Source organism: Eurosta solidaginis, chromosome 3 (assembly GCF_040869045.1).
Source record: "Eurosta solidaginis isolate ZX-2024a chromosome 3, ASM4086904v1, whole genome shotgun sequence".
Lineage (NCBI taxonomy): Eukaryota > Metazoa > Arthropoda > Insecta > Diptera > Tephritidae > Eurosta > Eurosta solidaginis.
This window is the reverse complement of record NC_090321.1, coordinates 42,115,923-42,139,276: the sequence shown is the minus strand read 5'-3', so window position 1 is coordinate 42,139,276 and position 23,354 is coordinate 42,115,923.

The following is a 23,354-nucleotide window of genomic DNA, read 5'->3' as shown; positions in this document are numbered from 1 at the left end:
TCACTTAAATTCTGTGAGCAATTTACACAAAACGTTTTGTCGCTTTTGGCTTACCTCCTTTTGTTGTATACCGCAAAAATAACTTTCTTTTCCACTTTCTTCAATATTCGCACGTTTGTTAGTTACCATTTAATTTGGTTATTCAACTCCTTGTACATACTTTCACACAAACTTACTTGAATAATTTAAGAAATAAAATTGATTTTTTGGTCGCTGACCAATTGCTCTTAAATACGGTGTCTAATGTTACTTATAAAAAACTTCACCTTTACATTTATTATCATGTACAGGGTTAGGCGATTGTAATTTATTCAAAGGACCATTTTTTAAACGGTTTTATTTAGGTTGACTTGACAGGCAGCACGGCCGGCCGGCCAGCGCGAATTTTGCAATTAAAATTTAAGTAACTTCCCGATAAGCTACAAGCTTGAAACTTGGAATATATTTCAGAACCCGATGACAATGCAATAATTAGAAAAAATCGCCGCTAGGTGGCGCAAGGATCGAGATATTCACAAAAATCGTATTTGTGGTCCGATTTCGCTCATATTTGGAACACATCATACATACATGAATAGAAAGCGACCTGTGAAAAAAATCGCCGCTAGGTGGGGCAAGGATCGAGATATTCACAAAAATCGTATTTTTGGTCCGATTTGGCTCATATTTGGAACACATAATGCATACATGAATAGAAAGCGACCTATGAAAAAATCGCCGATAGGTAGCGCAAGGATCGAGATATTCACAAAAATCGTATTTGTGGTCGGATTTGGATCATATTTGGAACACATAATGCATACATGAATTGAAAGCGACCTATGAAAAAATCGCCGCTAGGTACGCATCGATCGAGATATTTACAAAAATCGTATTTGTGGTTCGATTTCGCTCATATTTGGAACACATAATACATACATGAATAGAAAGCGACCTATGAAAAAATCGCCGCTAGGTAGCGCATTGATCGAGATATTTACAAAAATCGTATATGTGGTTCGATTTCGCTCATATTTGGAACACATAATACATACATGAATAGAAAGCGACCTATGAAAAAATCGCCGCTAGGTAGCGCATTGATCGAGATATTTACAAAAATCGTATTTGTGGTCCGATTTGGCTCATATTTGGAACACATAATACATACATGAATAGAAATCGACCTATGAAAAAATCGCCGATAGGTAGCGCAAGGATCGAGATATTCACAAAAATCGTATTTGTGGTCGGATTTGGCTCATATTTGGAACACATAATGCATACATGAATTGAAAGCGACCTATGAAAAAATCGCCGCTAGGTACGCATCGATCGAGATATTTACAAAAATCGTATTTGTGGTCCGATTTCGCTCATATTTGGAACACATAATACATACATGAATAGAAAGCGACCTATGAAAAAAACGCCACTAGGTAGCGCATGGATCGAGATATTCACAAAAATCTTATTTGTGGTCCGATTTCGCTCATATTTGGAACACATAATACATACATGAATAGAAAGCGACCTGTGAAAAACAACGCCGCTAGGTGGGGCAAGGATTGAGATATTCACAAAAATCGTATTTGTGGTCCGATTTGGCTCATATTTGGAACAAATAATGCATACATGAATAGAAAGCGATCTATGAAAAAATCACCGCTAGGTAGCGCATGGATCGAGATATTCACAAAAATCGTATTTGTGGCCCGATTTGGCTCATATTTGGAACACATAATGCATACATGAATAGAAAGCGACCTATGAAAAAATCGCCGCTAGGTAGCGCATGGATCGAGATATTTACAAAAATCGTATTTGTGGTCCGATTTCGCTCATATTTGGAACACATAATACATACATGAATAGAAAGCGACCTATGAAAAAAGCGCCGCTAGGTAGCGCAAGGATCGAGATATTCACAAAAATCGTATTTGTGGTCCGATTTGGCTCATATTTGGAACACATAATACATACATGAATAGAAAGCGACCTATGAAAAAACGCCGCTAGGTAGCGCAAGGATCGAGATATTCACAAAAATCGTATTTTTGGTCCGATTTGGCTCATATTTGGAACACATAATGCATACATGAATAGAAAGCGACCTATGAAAAAAATCGCCGCTAGGTAGCGCATGGATCGAGATATTTACAAAAATCGTATTTGTGGTCCGATTTCGCTCATATTTGGAACACATAATACATACATGAATAGAAAGCGACCTATGAAAAAAGCGCCGCTAGGTAGCGCAAGGATCTAGATATTCACAAAAATCGTATTTTTGGTCCTATTTGGCTCATATTTGGAACACATAATGCATACATGAATAGAAAGCGACCTATGAAAAAATCGCCGCTAGGTAGCGCAAGGATCGAGATATTCACAAAAATCGTATTTGTGGTCCGATTTGGCTCATATTTGGAACACATAATACATACATGAATAGAAAGCGACCTATGAAAAAATCGCCGCTAGGTAGCGCATGGATCGAGATATTCACAAAAATCGTATTTTTGGCCCGATTTGGCTCATATTTGGAACACATAATGCATACATGAATAGAAAGCGACCTATGAAAAAATCGCCGCTAGGTAGCGCATGGATCGAGATATTTACAAAAATCGTATTTGTGGTCCGATTTCGCTCATATTTGGAACACATAATACATAAATGAATAGAAAGCGACCTATGAAAAAAGCGCCGCTAGGTAGCGCAAGGATCGAGATATTCACAAAAATCGTATTTGTGGTCCGATTTGGCTCATATTTGGAACACATAATACATACATGAATAGAAAGCGACCTATGAAAAAATCGCCGCTAGGTAGCGCAAGGATCGAGATATTCACAAAAATCGTATTTTTGGTCCGATTTGGCTCATATTTGGAACAAATAATGCATACATGAATAGAAAGCGACCTATGAAAAAATCGCCGCTAGGTAGCGCAAGGATCTAGATATTCACAAAAATCGTATTTGTGGTCCGATTTGGCTCATATTTGGAACACATAATGCATACATGAATAGAAAGCGATCTATGAAAAAATCACCGCTATGTAGCGCATGGATCGAGATATTCACAAAAATCGTATTTGTGGCCCGATTTGGCTCATATTTGGAACACATAATGCATACATGAATAGAAAGCGACCTATGAAAAAAGCGCCGCTAGGTAGCGCAAGGATCGAGATATTTACAAAAATCTTATCTTATTTGTGGTCCGATTTGGCTCATATTTGGAACACATAATGCATACATGAATAGAAAGCGACCTATGAAAAAATCGCCGCTAGGAAGCGCATGGATCGAGATATTTACAAAAATCGTATTTCTGGTCCGATTTCGCTCATATTTGGAACACATAATACATACATGAATAGAAAGCGACCTATGAAAAAATCGCCGCTAGGTAGCGCAAGGATCGAGATATTCACAAAAATCGTATTTGTGGTCCGATTTGGCTCATATTTGGAACACATAATACATACATGAATAGAAAGCGACCTATGAAAAAATCGCCGCTAGGTAGCGCAAGGATCGAGATATTCACAAAAATCGTATTCTTGGTCCGATTTGGCTCATATTTGGAACACATAATGCATACATGAATAGAAAGCGACCTATGAAAAAATCGCCGCTAGGTAGCGCAAGGATCGAGATATTCACAAAAATCGTATTTGTGGTCCGATTTGGCTCATATTTGGAACACATAATGCATACATGAATAGAAAGCGACCTATGGAAAAATCGCCGCTAGGTACGCATCGATCGAGTTATTTACAAAAATCGTACTTGTGGTCCGATTTGGCTCATATTTAGAACACATAATACATGCATGAATAGAAAGCGACCTATGGAAAAATCGCCGCTAGGTACGCATCGATCGAGTTATTTACAAAAATCGTATTTGTGGTCCGATTTGGCTCATATTTGGAAACCACATTTGACATACAGAAATAGAAACCGCTTTAGTAAAAAAATTCACGCTAGGTGTGGCAAAAATTGAGATATCCAAAACTCGTACTTGTCTATCCGATTTGGCTCTTTGAACAAATATTATATACAGTCCGGTAGAAGTCACATCAAAATACTTTGGAGCACATAAGTTCAAATTTTGTTAGTGAAATTTCATTACAAAAATTCATTTCCCGGCAGAAGTGACGTCAGAATACTTTGGAGCACATAAGTTCAAATATTGCTAGTTTCAGTATAATAAAATAAATTTAAAAAAAATTTTAAAGTAAACGGTTTTATTGAAAGCAATACTTACATTAAGTAGTAATAATACTAAAAGATAGAACATAATTAGGTAGGTCCTAGGTACTAGTCATCACACTCCTTATCAATCTATGGCGTTGATCAGACAATTAAATAAAAGCGTTGGGCGCGTGAAATTTCTAAAAATGTGAGGCGTAGCATAACCTGATTAAGGTTCAGTTGGTCGTACTTATGACTATCAATAGAAATTTGACGCGTCCAACGCTTTTATTTAATTGCCTGATCAACGCCCTAGATTGATGAGGAGTGTGATGACTAGTACCTAGGACCTACCTAATTATGATCTATCTTTTAGTATTATTACTACTTAATGTAAGTATTGTTTTCAATAAAACCATTTAACTTAAACATTTTTCTTAAATATTTTATTTTGAAGTGCAGACAAATTTGCTGACTGTAAGCGTAAGGTGTTAAGTGTAAGCGCAAACGAAGTATTTTCAATGATATGCTATGTAAGCGGGAAGAAAGAATGTAAGTTTAGGCGTAGTGCTTGGTAGAGGTACGATATATGGGGACTACAGAATGTAAGTGTAAGTGTAGTCACACACTGTAGCGTTATGTGGAAACAATTTACGTGGTAGAAATGATACGAGCGAAATCAGACAGCAAATTTAGACGAGACAAGTGAAAGAGAGGGAACGATAAAATTAAAGGAAAGGAAGCTGTGGTATGGACGAGTTATAGATTAGCTTTCGAAGTAATATAATTTTACTATCGATAACAAAAGCTTACAATAGAGTTACAGATTTTGTATTGAGGAGTTATTGGTTTCTTTCGTTTAAACGTTTATGGCCGTCCAACAAGGCGCGCCAATCGCTTCTTTGTTGATTTATCTACCGCCGATTGGTCACACCAACTGGACTTAAATCATTTTCCACCTGAGCCTCCAGCAGAGTGGGGCCGCCCTTTTCCTCTACTTTCATAGGCGGGTTCCGATAAAAACACTTTTTAAGCCGCACCATCGTCTTTCATTCGCATACCATGGCCTAGCCAGCTGGTCGCTGGTTTTTTTAATACGCTGGACTATGATAATGTTTGCGCAAAGCTCGTACAGCTAATCACTAGATCTTCTTCGGTACTCGCCAACGCCTAGAGGTCCGTAAATGTATGGAAGAACTTTTCTCTTGCAAATTCCCAGGGCCGTTTCGCCTGATGTTGTCATATCTGGAGCAGTCCCGCTGCAAGGAGCTGCTGGGTGGATGACAATTTGTGGGAGGGACGCAACAAATCAATTGGGGTTACACTGATATGACAGTCTTTGGTCAGGAAAAATCCCGAGTCGCTCCGGTACATAGAACCGACTGCCTTGGGAAGCGTGATGTTGTCATAGTCCATGCTTTTGTACCTATAACAACACGAGTATGATAAGTGACTTGTAGAGCATGATTTTTGACGAAAGAGGACTTAATTTTCAATTGTCTACCTAGTCCAAAGTAGCATATTTTCTTCCCAAAGAGTGATTATTCGCTGAATTTCAGAGCTGATGTTTTTGTTTCTCTTAGAGATGGTTCCCAAAAAAAACGAAGTCTTTACTATTTATTATTATGAACGAAAAAAATATCGACTTGTTATCGAAGAGGTATCGATTTGTTATCGAACTTTTACCAACTTGTTATTGGCGAAATATCGATGCATTATTGAAAATTTATCGATTTTTATGAAAGAGTTATCAATTTGTAATCGATATGTTATCGAAATGTTATAATTTTATTGGAAAAAAATTACTTTTATCAGAGTGTTAAAATTTGTTATCGTCGCGTATTCGATAAGTATTCGATTTGTCATCAAAACAATATGGATTTGACATCAAAAACTATCGGTTTCTTATCGGAATGTTACCATACATATAGTAGTCGGTCTATTATCGAAGTGCTAGCGATGACTCATTGGCTTTTTGTGACACAAATACCGATATTTCAAAATAAAACCCCATGATACATCTATAACCCGTCTTTTGGCACGATAAGAAAGCAAGAAGTCAATGACGCGCTATCGTTATAAGCCGATAGTAAAATCATACCTTGTTGGTATAGGTTGTAACCGACAAAAAATCGAAAAAAAAGCCCTGGAACGCCAGAAATATGCCCTAGGTGTTTTTCAACTCGACTGAAGTACATCCGACTTTCACAAATTGGTTAGGCTATATGTTAAGCTGCAGAGTGATCACGTCGCAACGGGGTCTATGTGAAGCCACAAAATCTGCAAAGAGAAGAACGCCATGGGTGGGGTATTATCACCAACGGTGTGAACGCTGATCATCAGCCAACTGCACAGGCGGTTTAAAAGAGGACCAGTAAAACTCACGGCGTATACAGAGAAAGCTTCAGTCATCATAAGCGCTTAGTATTTACCAGCAATCAGCTCATTGATGGATCAGGCGCTTTAGTAAATATACGAAGAAGCCTTTGAAGACTCAGGAGCAAACGGTTGAGCACGTTCCATGTTCGTGTCCTGCGCTCACCAGATCTCGAGTCAGCTATTAAGCTAGGTCCTAGAAAACCTTTACTATTCGTCAAGAGGACAGATTTGTTTTATAACGACGTCCTGGTACCTAGTTGGGGTTTTTAATATTTGGTTGTCAAATAAATTCTGATAACACTGTGAACACATACAGTTTATGTGAGGTATTGATTGGCCCGCCAGTTCAACTTATCCTATCTAACCTAGTTGCAAATATAAATATGTAAATATTCACGCTTACTTAGTTTTGAATTCAGACCCAATGTAATTTTATATGAAACATTAACTTCTTTAAGCAATGCTGAATTCATATATTTTTTTTCTACCAAAAATGGGTAGTTAGTTGGTTTATGAGTTGGGTTTGGTCAAAGTCTGAGGTATGCTCAAGTCAATCCAGAGTCGGATGGAGGTCCCACTTCCCCCACCTAAATAAATACACAGTAAATTAGTGTTTTGATTTCGAACACACACACACACACACACACGGCTCTCAGGCTAAAATATCCACAACCTTGAATCCAGGGGAGAGAGAGACCCAATAGGCCGGGAGGGGAAGTACCATCGGCAGGACCGACCTTGCAACTTTACCCCCCGTCGACCAAAGGGAGTCCCTGGAATATGTGTTAGGGTTGCCCAATAGGCCGGGGGGAGTACCATCGGCAGAACCGACCTTGTAACTTTACCCCCGTCGACCAAAGGGAGTCCCTAGAATATATTTATATTGGCTCGGGCAGTGGGGCAATCCGCCCCGCCACTGGCGTTGCGACGGGTTTCCTTCCTACCCAAGAAGGCTGCTCGTGCATTACCTTTCCAGTGAGTAATAAGGGGTGTAAATCCCGTCTTACTCGCTGGAAATGTGGGTAAACCGACAGAGCGTCCGATAGGCAGGGGGGGGGCGTACATCGATGGAACCGACCTTGTAACGCACCCTCTTAACCCAAAGGGCACCCCTTGTCGACCGCCAATGGCGGACGGAACGTACTTCACTTACCTACGGCGAAGTGTGCCTGGTGTACTCCGACAAATCATTTTATTCATATGCAACTATGAACACATTGGGAATAATGCTCGCATTGTTGCGCACAGCGCGCACTAATGAAAATTCCCAAGCATTGTGCGTTCACCATCTCTCGCTTGCCTTGTGCTTGCGCGATGGTTGTTGGGCCAGTATGTATGTATATGTATGTCGGTACATACAATACTAGGGGTGGGCGCTAAATGGGAAATAGATATTGTGGCGTAGCATTTACTACGTTACAGGTTTTTCATTCTTCTTAGTTTAATCTTTTGTTTGACTGTCATCGCCCAACGGTCAACGGTCAACACTCAACTGTCATTATTTTTAATTATCGCCGCTACTGTTTGATTACATTCTTTGTTTTGTCTTATGTTCTCTCTTCAAGCTTTAAATATTTGTTTGTTTAGTTTACATTTCAATGTTTGCCAACTTACGATATTCCCTTGGTTTTGTGTGTCTAAAACTTAGATTTATACAATGTGATCAGAGATTTGTTTGTTTGTAATTTTTTGGTTTGGCGAATTTGTTTAAAATTATTTACAATTTTTTGACTTTACAAAACTGTTTGACTATTAAAAGCTTTAATACGCGCTTAGTTTTGGATTTGCGCTGTTCTATTTGACATTTCTTGTTACAAATTGATAGAAATAGAAATTTATTGGCAACCACCAAATGGCTTATGCTGAATTAGGTGGAGTTTCGTAGTAACAGGTTCGATGGCAGTAATACACACGATGGATTTGCCCAACTTGTGTCGAGTTTCAAGCCGTTTAGAAAAAAAAACGAATGAGACCTGCCGTATCACACTGGTTTACACTAAAATAACACCACCTGATCAAACTACACCGCAGTTATTCCCATACGTAGGCCTGGCTGCCGTGGGCGCTGGAAACAGGGAAGAATAAAAATGCTCTATTTTCAACCCCCAGCCAACTTCTGTTGTCGTCTGATCTTTCAGCTTTCATTGAATGTTTTCACTTTATTCCAACACAATTAAAAAGTTTTTTTATACTCAGTTGAGCAGAGCTCACAGAGTATATTAACTTTGATTGCATAACGGTTGGTTGTACAGGTATAAAGGAATCGAGATAGATATAGACATCCATATATCAAAATCATCAGTATCGAAAAAAAATTCGATTGAGCCATGTCCGTCCGTCCGTCTGTCCGTTAACACGATAACTTGAGTAAATTTTGAGGTATCTTGATGAAATTTGGTATGTAGGTTCCTGGGCACTCATCTCAGATCGCTATTTAAAATGAACGATATCGGACAATAACCACGCCCACTTTTTCGATATCGAAAATTTCGAAAAATCGAAAAGTGCGATAATTCATTACCAAATACGCATTAAGCGATGAAACTTGTTAGGTGAGTTGAGCTTATGACGCAGAATAGAAAACTAGTAAAATTTTGGACAATGGGCGTGGCACCGCCCACTTTTAAATGAAGGTAATTTAGAAGTTTTGCAAGCTGTAATTTGGCAGTCGTTGAAGATATCATGATGAAATTTGGCAGGAACGTTACTCTTATTACTTTATGTCTGCATAATAAAAATTAGCAAAATCGAAGAACGACCACGCCCACTTTTTAAAAAAAAATTTTTTTTAATTCAAATTTTAAAATAAAAGTTAATATCTTTACAGCATATAAGTAAATTATGCCAAAATTCAACTCCAGTAATGATATGGTGCAACAAAAAACAAAAATAAAAGAAAATTTCAAAATGGGCGTGGCTCCGCCCTTTTTCATTTAATTTGTCTAGGATGCAAAATTAACCAATCCTTGTGAAATTTGGTAGAGGCTTAGCTCCTAGGACGATAACTGTTTTCTGTGAAAAAGGGCGAAATCGGTTGAAGCCACGCCCAGTTTTTATACACAGGCGATCGTCTGTCCTTCCGCTCGGCCGTTTACACGATAACTTGAGCAAAAATCGATATATCTTTACTAAACTCGGTTCACGTACTTATCTGAACTCACTTTGTATTGGTGTAAAAAATGGCCGAAATCCGACTATGACCGCGCCCACTTTTTCGATATCGAAAATTACGAAAATTACGAAAAATTAAAAAAATGCCATAATTATATACCAAATACAAAAAAAGGAATGAAACATGGTAATTTTATTGGTCTATTGACGCAAAATATAACTTTAGAAAAAAACTTTGTAAAATGGGTGTGACACCTACCATATTAAGTAGAAGAAAATGAAAAAGTTTTGCAGGGCGAAATCAAAAGCCCTTGGAATCTTGGAAGGAATACTCTACGTGGTATTACATATATAAATAAATTAGCGGTACCCGACAGATGATGTTCTGGATCATCCTGGTCCACATTTTGGTACATATCTCGAAAACGCCTTCACATAAACAACTAAGAGCCACTCCCTTTTAAAACCCTCATTAATACTTTTAATTTGATACCCATATCATACAAACACATTCTAGAGTCACCGCTGGTCCACGTTTATGGCGATATCTCGAAAAGGCATCCACATAAGGAACTAAGGCCCACTCCTTTTTAAAATACTCATTAACACCTTTCATTTGATACCCATATCGTATAAACAAATTCTAGAGTCACCCCTGGTCCACCTATATGTCGATATCTCGAAAAGGCGTCCACCTATAGAACTAAGGCGTACGCCCTTTTAAAATACTCATTAACACCTTTCATTTGATACCCATATCGTACAAAAACATTCTAGAGTCACCCCTGGCCCACCTTTATGGCGATATCTCGAAAAGGCCCACTCCCTTTTAAAATACTCATTAACACCTTTCATTTGATACCCATATCGTATAAACAAATTCTAGAGTCACCCCTGGTCCACCTTTATGGCGATATCTCGAAAAGGCGTCCACCTATAGATCTAAGGCCCACTCCCTTTTAAAATACTCATTAACACCTTTCATTTGATACCCATATCGTATACACAAATTCTAGAGTCACCCCTGGCCCACCTTTATGGCGATATCTCGAAAGGGCATCCACCTATAGATCTAAGGCCCACGCCTTTTTAAAATACTCATTAACACCTTTCATTTGATACCCATATCGTACAAAAACATTCTAGAGTCACCCCTGGCCCACCTTTATGACGATATCTCGAAAAGGCCCACTCCCTTTTAAAATACTCATTAACACCTTTCATTTGATACCCATATCGTATAAACAAATTCTAGAGTCACCCCTGGTCCACCTTTATGGCTATATCTCGAAAAGGCGTCCACCTATAGAACTAAGGCCCACGCCCTTTTAAAATACTCATTAACACCTTTCATTTGATACCCATATCGTACAAACAAATTCTAGAGTCACCCCTGGCCCACCTTTATGGCGATATCTCGAAAAGGCGTCCACCTATAGAACTAAGGCCCACGCCTTTTTAAAATACTCATTAACACCTTTCATTTGATACCCATATCGTACAAAAACATTCTAGAGTCGCCCCTGGCCCACCTTTATGGCGATATCTCGAAAAGGCCCACTGCCTTTTAAAATACTCATTAACACCTTTCATTTGATACCCACATCGTACAAAAACATTCTAGAGTCACCCCTGGCCCACCTTTACTGCGATATCTCGAAAAGGCCCACTCCCTTTTAAAATATTCATTAACACCTTTCATTTGATACCCATATCGTATAAACAAATTCTAGAGTCACCCCTGGCCCACCTTTATGGCGATATCTCGAAAAGGCCCACTCCCTTTTAAAATACTCATTAACACCTTTCATTTGATACCCATATCGTACAAACAAATTCTAAAGTCACCCTGGTCTACCTTTATGGAGATATCTCGAAAAGGCGTCAACCTATAGAACTAAGGCCCACACCCTTTTAAAATATTCATTAACACCTTTCTTTTGATACCCATATTGTACACAAAAATTCTAGAGTCACCTCTGGCCCACCTTTATGGCGATATCTCGAAAGGGCATCCACCTATAGATCTAAGGCCCACTCCCTTTTAAAATACTCATTAACACCTTTCATTTGACACCCATATCGTATAAACAAATTCTAGAGTCACCCCTGGTCCACCTTTATGGCGATATCTCGAAAAGGCGTCCACCTATAGAACTAAGACCCACTCCCTTTTAAAATACTCATTAACACCTTTCATTTGATACCCATATAGTACAAACAAATTCTATAGTCACCCCTGGTCTACGTTTATGGCGATATCTCGAAAAGGCGTCCACAAATAGAACTAAGGCCCACGCCCTCTTAAAATACTCTTAGCACCTTTCATTTGATACTCATATCGTACAAACAAATTCTATAGTCACCCCTGGTCCATCTTTATGGCGATATCTCGAAAAGGCGTCCATCTATAGAACTTAGGCCCACGCCCTTTTAAAATACTCATTAATACCTTTCATTTGATACCCATATCGTACAAAATAAATTCTAGAGTCACCCCTGGTCTACCTCTATGGCGATGTCTCGAAAAGACGTCCACCTATAGAACTTAGGCCCACTCCCTTTTAAAATTATCATTAACACATTTCGTTTGATACCCATATCGTACAAACAAATTATGGCGATATCCCTAAATGGCGTCCATCTATAGATCTATGGCCCACTTCCTCTTAAAATACTCTTTAATACCTTCCATTTGATACACATGTCATACAAACACATTCCAGGGTTACCCTAGGTTCCTTTTACAACATGGTGATTCCCCTTACTTTGTCTCCACAGCTCTCAACTGAGTATGTAATATTCGGTTACACCCGAACTTAGCCTTCCTTACTTGTTTTAGTTAGTTTTGTCTAAGCGCTCCTCGGCAGCGGTTTGGCGCACACCCCGAGTTTATTTCTGCGAAGAGCTTCTCAGCGAGAGTTCATCCAATTTTTCGAAAAATTAAAAGTAGGCGACGCAAATTAGATTGCTCTTCCCTCCTCGGTCTCCGCATACATATTATTTCTGCGTAGAAAACTTTTTCTTATGAATTTTTATAAGGTGCCTTATATGAATTTTGAACTTCGAAAAAGCAAGAAACCTTTATATTCTACTATATAATCATTAAGTAATCACATTAAAGATCAGTAACTGACCTATCAGTTAGTGCATTTAGATTTTTATAAATGCTTAATGTGAACTTTGACCTATAATAACGTTCGAATCACTAATCTGTTGAATAAATAACTGCACTATTCAATACTGCAAAATGTCCTTTATTAGACTACTTTCAAAATAACACACCTATTGCTCGCCAGATAGCGTCTTAAATCAAACTGATTGTCGTGCCTCTACTGTTGCTGCCCTTACTGTCTGGTTTCCTCGTTGCCTATTTCTAGGCTTTTCTATTTCCAGAACTTACTAGTTAGTTATCAGCTATAAAATTACTCAGCTGTAACTACAGATGCATGATTTTATAGCTTCTCTCATACCCCATGCGCGTGTATATGTGAGCAACACTTGCACAACCATTGCATACTTTCGGGAGTATCCCAGATATATGCATTTGGTTGTGCGTTGCTTCGCCGTTGCGTGTACGTACATATATGTAGACATAATGATTGATTTATTGATGTGCATACAAGTAGCTGCTTATTATCGGCTTAAGGATGATAGTATCCCTTAGTGTTGCTAATATTTGTCACAATATCTATCGGTTGGTAACTGTTTGTTAACAAAACTATAACTTTTTCACTACAAATCGCTGACTTTGTGATTGTATTTCGATAACTTTTCGATATCTAATCGACAAAAAAATCGATATACTTTTCTATCTGTTACAAACTTATAACAATTCGATAACAAATCGATAACCTATAGTCTATACCTCGTCGATAAAAAAAATAGTAATTTCCCGCCTTATTTATTTGTGGGGAGGAGCAGATACGAACGAGAGAGGCGAATCTCTATTTTGTTACATCCTGCAAACCAATTTGCAGATAGCCAACAGGGGAAATGTTCCTACATACATTGGTCCAACATCCAGCAATGTTCTGGATATTACATTGAGCTCCGAGCGTGATATATCAAGGTATGATTGGATGGTTCTCGATAGACCATCCTTCTCCGACCATGCGTATATAAGCTTCAGCATCCCACTAAAGAGGGTAGAGAAGGGAGGAACCTTTAGAAACCCTAGGGCAACGAATTGGACTAAATTCCAGAAACATGTAGAAACGAAACTGGGACAACCCAAAGAGGTTGCTAATGTAGAGGAACTGGAGGAGTCGAATGAATTCCTAACAAGGACACTTATGACTGCGTATAACAAAGCTTGCCCTCTAAGAAGATTCAGAGGAAAAGCAAAGCCGCCATGGGGGAGCAATGAGCTGAGTCTTCTAAGAAGACAGGTAAAAGAAATGTTTAAACTCGCAAAGACCGCGGAAAGCGAAGCGTGTCGGGACGAGTACAGGGATCTACTGAGGATCTACAAGCGTGAAATTACCAGGGCGAAGAGAAACTCATGGAAAAGTTTCTGTACGGACATAGAGTGCTCCAGTGAAACAGCACGGTTGAAAAAAGTCCTAGCAAAGGGAAACATAGTCCAGGGACTAATAAAGAAAGAGAACGGGGAATGGTCACGTGATAGTGAGGAATCCCTTGAGGTGCTTCTCGATACACATTTCCCATCGGGAGACGGTTTAGAAGAACCAGCAGACATCACTCACACTTCGATCACGGAGCTAGTGGTGCCGGGCTTGGTGACCGATACCAAGATCGAGTGGGCAGTGAAGACGTTTTCTAAGTTTAAATCGCCGGGCCCAGATGGTATATTCCCGGCCATGCTACAATTCTCAAGCAGGGCGGTCGTGGAATGGCTTAAAATAATATTCGATGGGTGCATAAGACTGAATCATGTTCCGCACTCTTGGAGAACTGCTCGTGTAGCTTTTCTACCAAAGGCGGGGAAGATCGGTCACGTGTATCCCAAAGACTATAGACCCATTAGCTTAACATCATTTCTGCTCAAAACCTTTGAGAGGCTGATAGATGTGTACATAAAGTCCAACGTGGATGGAAAGCTGCTCTCCACAACACAGCATGCGTACACCAAAGGCAAGTCGGTAGACACCGCATTGCATAGGGTGGTAATAAGCATAGAGAAATCCCTGGAATATAAGGAGTATGCTCTAGGAGTCTTCTTGGACATTGCCGGGGCTTTCAATAATGTTGCAAAATGGGCGATTATGGATGGTCTTAATTACATTAAAGTACATCCTGCCTTAATCAGATGGATCGGCTGCATGTTAAATTGCAGAAAGATTACATCACAATGGGGATTGTACGAGGCCACGAAATCAGTGGACAGGGGCACGCCGCAGGGAGGGGTGCTATCACCTCTGCTGTGGACACTGGTCATCAACCAACTGCTCAGGCAATTCGATGAGGGACCCGTAAAACTTACGGCTTACGCAGATGACGTTGCAATTTTCATAAGTGGAAAATGCCTTCCAACGATTAGTTCTTTGATGGATCGGGCGCTTCGGGATATTCATACCTGTGCATCTAATGTCGGGCTGAAAGTCAATGCGGAGAAGACGGATATGGTCTTGTTTACAAAGAGGTACAAGGTCCCAAATTGGACCAGGCCTAAGTTAGGAGCGGTGACCTTACAGGAGAAACCTTGCACAAAATATCTAGGAATCATCCTAGACAGTAAGCTGTCATGGAAGCTCAACGTGGAGGAGAGGGTCAAGAAGGCCTCAACGGCACTCTATGCATGTAAAAGAATGCTGGGGTGTACGTGGGGCCTATCGCCCTCTCTTTCTCATTGGGTTTTTACAGCGATTGTAAGCCCTATTCTATACTATGGAGTTCTTGTTTGGTGGAAAGCCACACAAAAAACAACATACCTCAAAAAATTAGAGGGGGTATGCAGACTATCGATGCTTTGCATTACGGGAGCCCTGAAAACAACCCCGACGGCTGCACTGTATGCCATTCTGCACATTCCACCTGTAGACCTGGTAGCAAAGAACAAAGCATTAACGACCGCAACCAGGCTCGGTGCTTCGGGGCAGCTTGAGCGCCGACCATATGGCCATAGTAGTATAGCGTCCTCAGTCACAAGACGAACAGACTACATGATTCCCTACCTGCACTTTGAGGGAGATCTTAAGGCCACAATAGAGGTGGACGGTTGGCGCAAGGGTGCGCAAATGGCGGACGAGGCGATACATGTGTACACCGATGGTTCCAAAATAGTGGAAGGAGTAGGGTCTGCGGTATACTGCGCTGATCCGGAATTAAGCAGATCCTACAGGCTGCCGGATTACTGTAGCGTTTTCCAAGCGGAAATATTAGCCGTAACCAAAGCAGTAGAAACCCTGGAAGAGAATAGCTTAAGCTGCAACCGTGTTAACTTTTATATTGACAGTCAAGCAGCAATTAAGGCAATAATCTCGCATAGCACAGCATCTAAATGCGTGTTAGAGTGTAAGCAGTCTCTGGAGAGAATCGGGACAGGGAGAAGCATACATCTATATTGGGTCCCAGGGCATATGGGAATAGATGGGAATGAAAAAGCGGACGAATTATCTAAAAAGGGCGCATCCCTTGAAGCTTGCTCCGTAGACGTCCCAATTAGATTGGGCGAGATTAAGCGAAGGAGAGAGGTGCACATGATCGACCAAGCAGAAAAGGCGTGGGTTCAAGCGCGGGGCTGTAAAGTGTCGAAGATTATGTGTAGGTCTTACAACCTTAGACTAACACAGTTGCTTCTATCATTAAAAAGAGAGGACTGTAGACTCATGACGGGTATTCTGACTGGACACTGCCTTCTGGCGTCACATGCCTTTAAATTAGGCTTGGTCAGTGATAGCAGGTGTAGGAAGTGCGGGTTGGAGGAGGAAACGATCGAGCACGTTCTGTGCTCGTGCCCTGCACTTGCCAGGCTAAGACTCCAGCTATTAGGAGTGATACAGCTGTCAGATCTAGAAGCAGCAAGTGGCTTAAGTCCTAAGAAGCTTCTAGTATTTGCCAAGAGGACGGAGTTATTTTATAACATAGGTCCTGGTTTTTGATAGGGTTTTTCAGTTTGGTCGTTAAAACAAACTTCTGGTAACACTACGGACTCAATCAGTCTATGTGAGGTCCTCATGGACCGGCCAGTTCAACCTACCTACCTACCTCCCGCCTTATTTCGCTCAGCCAGCTTCCTCCACTCTCTTCAGTTATAATCCTAAACAGATATACAATTGTCTGTACCTACGGGCTAATATGGATAGCAAGCTTAACTTCAACCTTCATATTACTACAAGTTTCAATAAAGCTAGAGGTGTTCTACATCATACATCCATCTAGTATATATTTTTTTCTCAGCTGATATGTTTTCATCTATGGCTTAGTAGTTTTAGGTCTCGATGGTTAACAAGCACTGCCTTACAATGACTCGGCATAAAAAGGATTAGCCTGGTTTCATTGAGCCACTTGGGGGCTGTGCGCTTTCACAACGTCCAAGAAGAAAAAAGCTCACTTTATTCAGAAACTAAGCTACTGTGTAATGACTACACTTACGCTTACATTCTTGATACACCCATACCGTGAACAAAGATGTTTGCTCATCCAAACAATAAAATCGTTAATATCGATACATTTTACACATAGAGCTTTAGACCACGTTTACACATACCTTCATCTACATTAAATCGTCTGTAGTTTATCTACGCATTTACATGTCTTCCATCCCTAGCAATTAGACTATTTTCTGTCAAATTTTCACGTTTCTCTTATATGCCGTGCTTCCAGTTAGAGATAACACTCTACAGGTGGAACTTTTGCTATGAAAAAATTCGCATCTCTAAAATTTGTTCATAATTACCGACTATCTAACGGAAAAATTTACATGTGTATTCTAGTTATATAATTAACGATTTGAAGTTAAGTACGAAAACTTAAATAATCTCGTTATATGTAAACTAGGTCTTAGATTGACATACAATTCACGAAAGTTCCAATCCCGTAACAAAAAACATTATACCCTGACATATCGCTAAGCTGTTGAAGATCTATTATTACAGAATAGACTCAAAGCTCATAATTGGAAAATGTTTGTATACCTTAGTCCAGTCTTAAGTATCAATATCAAGGGTACACATTTTCACATAAGCTTTATGGCATTTTCCACAACACTTTTAGGCGGAATCGAAAAAGAGTAAAAGTTTATAAATAGACGGAATATGTACATATGTATATATTAAAACATTTCACAAAATAAGCTCCCATACAATATAGCAACAAGCAACGTATACACTCTGTATGTGTCCAACATTTCACACTTCACTTGGGCGTGTACTTCTAAAATGTAAAACATATTTCCGCTAGTTCGTTGCTGATAGCCGAGCATCCATTGCAGGAACGCTTTGAATAGTTTTTTCAAGCTTTTTGGCATACTTATTAAAACACATATACAGAGAGCTAAGTCAAAAATCTGAAATTTTGAAACTATGCATACTAACGGGCTCCCCAATTCAATACCTACCAAACTGCTTACTCTACTGAATATTTGTTCAAATATTCACAAAGAGAAAGCTTGGTAAAAGTTGAAAATTCCATTAGCTTTTAAGGAGAGGCAAGTCAGATTGTTGCCTTTTCTGAGCATTGTAATTTTTTGAGTTTTGATCTAGATAGGAGAACCAGAGCTTGGCTAAAAGCCAGAAGAAGATCTGTCCTATGTCAACGAGTGTACCATGTCATTATTCACTTACTTCTTGTTTTTGTTGTTAGTGTGTTGTCAAATATTGCTGTTGTGCAATTTTCAACGAACAAAATATCTACGCGTTTCCTTCTTATTCACAACATTACATTTGACTCGTTGTGACTCACCCCCATTTCCGTACCAGCGTCTTCCTACTTCAATCTACCCAATCTTTTCACTCTTACTCACTTCGTAGCTCATCGCATAGGCAAAAGTTGTATAAGTATTTTCAAAATCCTTTTTTCTCATTGGATATTTTAGTCGAGTTTAGATTTGGTTGCAACACAGTTAACGGTTACATGATGAAGTTTTTCGTGAGTAAATATGCGCTCGTGGTAGATGAATGGGAACGAAATGAATTTTAAATGAAGTGGTTTGGCGGATATATCTAGCTATGAAGGCGAAGGGATAAAAGGGAGGTATAAATAGTGAGCAGAAAATACTAAACTAACTTTACTTGTTAAATATATTGAGAAAAATTCAATCAACGTAACATCAGTATGGACAAGGCGAAAGTAATTTTCGCTTCGAAACCTTTTCTCTCGGGAGTGGAACTCGAACCCGCACTCCTTCCGTGATCAATCTGGTAACAACAAACTCCATCAAAGCTAAGGTTTTAGTTTCTTTTCTTTACTTCGTCGGGTGGCTGCATCTTCGTCGAAGGACACTCTTGTCGCAATTTGCAAGAGTTTCGTTAATAAAAAAAAATATTTTCTGTTAAGCATAATGATTGTCTTAGCCACGAGGTAGCTTGAGGTGGATAGCCGATTCACTTTGGATAGTCTGCTAAAGTGAGCCCATAGCTCCTATTTTTAACCACTATGATCGAAAAAATTACTCAAATACAGTAATTGACATACTTAAAACAATTTCTCCACGCCTATCTGCATGACTTAGTGATATAGGAGGCATATTTAGGAGAGAAATTTTCAGGGTATCCTGTTAGGACTATCCATCTTCGTAGACTGTCTAATGAACAATACTTATCCTAATCCTATGGCATCACTTTACCCTCTAGCTATGTATCTCTTTGTCAAGACGAATTTTATTAGGATGTGAAAAGATACTTACTTCTTTACTAACAGCGTCCGGCTGACCTTTAAAGCAGCTTTTGATCGCACGAAAAGAAGTTGATTGTATGCTGCTATGTCTGAATTTAAGTTCCCTGCAAAGTTAATAAAGCTCCACCAAATGACATTGAGCAAATTACCAGCTCCGTAAGGGGATTCAAGGGGTTGATAATTGCAATTCAAAACTTTCGCAACCCAAATGTCAACCTCAGCTACCTGTTACAAATATGGATGTATCATACACTTATTGTGAAGCCAAGGCTCTTGCGATATGAAGTTCCTCATGAAAGGTTCAATGTGGTCACATTAAATCGTTCCCGAGATGATCAGGCTAGTACCTTATTGGTGCTTGTTACCGGAAGGTATCAGATCTATATCTGGCAAAGGACCTTCGGCATCGATAACACCCCCCAAAAACCTTCGGGTAGTGTCCTTATTTCTACAACGACAACAACAAGAACTAGCAAGAATTGGGAACTTACTCGCCAAGCCATTCGAAACCAAACGAGGTGTCAGACAAGGTTACGCTCTTTCGTGCGATTTCCTTAAAATAATGCTGGAGAAGATAATTGCAGCAGCAGAAATATACCGTGTGGCGCAAGCTAATAAAGAGGGTACAGTTAATGGCATATGCTGATTTTATTGATACTACGGGTCTTAAAGAACGTGATATGAGTTCTGCCTTCGCTGAATTAGATAAAAAAGCAAAAAAAATCAATAAATGAAATGTTGGAAAAGTGGGCGGGCCACGCACTCTGTTTTGAAAATTTTCTATTCGCTGTATCACTTCAAATAATATGAATAAAGGATCAGGTATATGGTACAGAGACTCCATATGTGCGGAAATTGAAGTGGAAGAGTGGAAGTGAGAGTGGGAGTTAGGGTGACGCTGAGAGTAAGAGCACAACATCATTGGCGGCGTCACTCAGGGATCTGTTCGAGGACCAACGCTATGGTATCTGATATATGACAGTGTGCTACAAATGGACGTTCCCGGGAGCTCGCAAATTGGCAGCTACGCAGATGATATTGTCGTCGTAGCAGTAACCAAGAAACTAGATCTACTCCAAGTATTATGTAATATTGCCGTAGGAGCGGGTGATGAATATGGGGCTTGAGATGGCTAGCAATAAGACCAAGGTGGTTTTGGTGAGCTCAAAGTGAACTGTGGTTGAATTAGTAGTCCCAACCATGGGATATAATCAAATAAATTCAAAACCTTATCTGAAATATTTTTTAGTACACACATTGACTCAAAATTAGCTTTTAAGAAGCACTTAGGGCGGTGTGCACGAATCTAAAATGACCCACCAAAAAGTTATATTAGCAGCTTACCGAATTACTTCTGTGCGAATAGCAAGTGCTTATCGAACGGTGTCCGACGATGCAAACCTTACTTTATCTCGGAAAATGACAGTTTATCTGCATTCAAGCAAAATGGCTGAACTGTATGACAATGTAGTCAGGCGACCATCTGAAGTTTCCAGGAAAAGCGCAAGGTCACGAACAATTGTTTGGCGGCAAGAGCGGTGGTAACAATCGAGGAAAAGGTGTTTGACCTTTATGTTAGTTCGGAATATACAGAATTGGTATGACCGAAAGCATGGCGAGCTAATTAACCACTTCACGCAGATATTGAGTAGGCACGGCAGTTTCAAAGAGAATTTACATAAGCGTAGGATAGAGTATGATCCCTTTTGTACACACTGCCCCACCGAATTTGAAACAGCAGAAGACATAATATTTCATTGACAAGATACTTTGTATACAGAATTTTTAGAGAGGAGTCTTCCATAAGGAATTTAGTTCTCCTAATATGTGGACACATGAACAGCATTAGGCTGGTTTTATTGGGCTTATGGAGGACAGTGCGGTGCCCCAAAGTGCATGGAAAACAAAAAGAGGAGGAGTGGGAGTAGAAGTGGTAACAGAAGTGGCAGTGGGAGCAGGAGTGTGAGTAGGAATGGCAGTGTTAATAGGAGTGGGAATGATAACGGGAATGGGAGTGTGTATGGAAGTGCCGGGAGTGAGAATTGAAACGGGAGAGGTAGCTTTAATGAGAGTGGGTGTGGGAATGGAAGTTGGAATGGGAGTTGGAGTTGGAGTTGGAGTTGGAGTTGGAGTTGGAGTTGGAGTTGGAGTTGGAGTTGGAGTGTGAGTTGGAGTGTGAGTGTGTATTTGTTGGCAAATGTATTTGAAAGTGTGCGAAAGAAATATAATGAGAGGGGAATAGTGATAAAAAGCGTGATAGGGGGGGGGGCGGGGGGGGGGGGGGGATACTACTTTTTAAAAGTAGGAAAATCTATTTTTGGGCAGGATAACATCCGCCGAGTTTGCCAGTATTCAAATATAATTTCACATACCGTCTGTACGATTTGATCATACGGTAAATGGCTTAGTGGATTAAGGCGACAATGCTGCTGTGTACATGGGATAGCATCGACAAAGTTTGACAAATTAGAAAGCCGGGGGATAAATTGGATTGGTAGAGGAGTAAAAATCCAAAAAATACAAGTTTCTCTTTGCCTCTTTTCCTAACTGCTTTCGCTTGATATTCTGCTGCAAAGGATAAAGTCATTAAAGCGTTAATTAAGTACGCCTTTCCAGCTTTTTATTTACCCGAATAACTTCATATACGCCATCTTTCTTTGCAATTCTTTAGGCATTAATTTACTTACCATTCAAATATGTAGTATAGGAGATATGAGCAAAATGCGCGAGGATATATTTAAATCACTCATACGCCATGGCGGGCTTATTCACAATTCACCACAACACAATTTTACACATTTAGCTTATACTAATAAAATATATATTATATATGCGCATTAACATTGCATATGTACTGAAAGTATATGCACACATAATCATATATATATATATATATATATATATATATATATATATATAGATATTTATATTATATACGTACATATGTTACATATACATATGTATTAATATAATAAGCCATTTGTACCACCCACCAGCAAACTGCTCCACCAATCCGTGCAATCAAAGAAATAAAATTCTTCTTATCTCATAGTACAAACTCATTCCTTGCTTCTTCTTCTTGCTTGCTGTTTATTTATGGTATTTTTATTTTTGTATACGAATATTTACCGTCATGTGATGGACCCGCACAAAACCAGTCAAAACCGCCAACGAGTTGCCAACTATGTTAAATGATGTGTGCTATTATAGTACATATGCATATAAATATACCTACAATGATACATACAAATAGTCACATATATAAGCGTTTATATACTTCTTGCAGGTTCACATTAGGATATATCTATATAATTATATATACATTGAAATAAAACCCATTCGGATGTTTTGCAAAGCTAAACGTACACGTACACAAAAACTCATGCAAGCATACTTACACATACATATACATACACGTGCTCATATCATCATATACACATATACGTACGAATATATATGTATATCTGTATGTAACACTCGACAACATTTCAAAAAATATCTTAGCATTACAAACGCGCAAGTGGGAGCTACAACAAAAAACACTGCTGCTGCGTTGTGGAGTATGAAATGGGGAATGCGGAAAAGTCGTGGAAAATCGTGAGTTTTTCGCTGGCTCAGCGAGTTTTTCCATGTCCACCTACATCCACACACACAAACGCACATACTCAAGTACCAATACGTTGACTAAGAACAGATAGAGATAGCAAATGCTGACAACATTCAACATTCGTGTCATACATTTTATTACAACGCTATATGTGAATCGTGAAATGCTTCTTGTATTTAGTACATACACACCAGGGGCGTATTTGACGAGAGGGACGGCATAAGGTGAAATTTAAATTGTCGTTCTAAGATGTCCGTTCATACTAAGCCTATTGT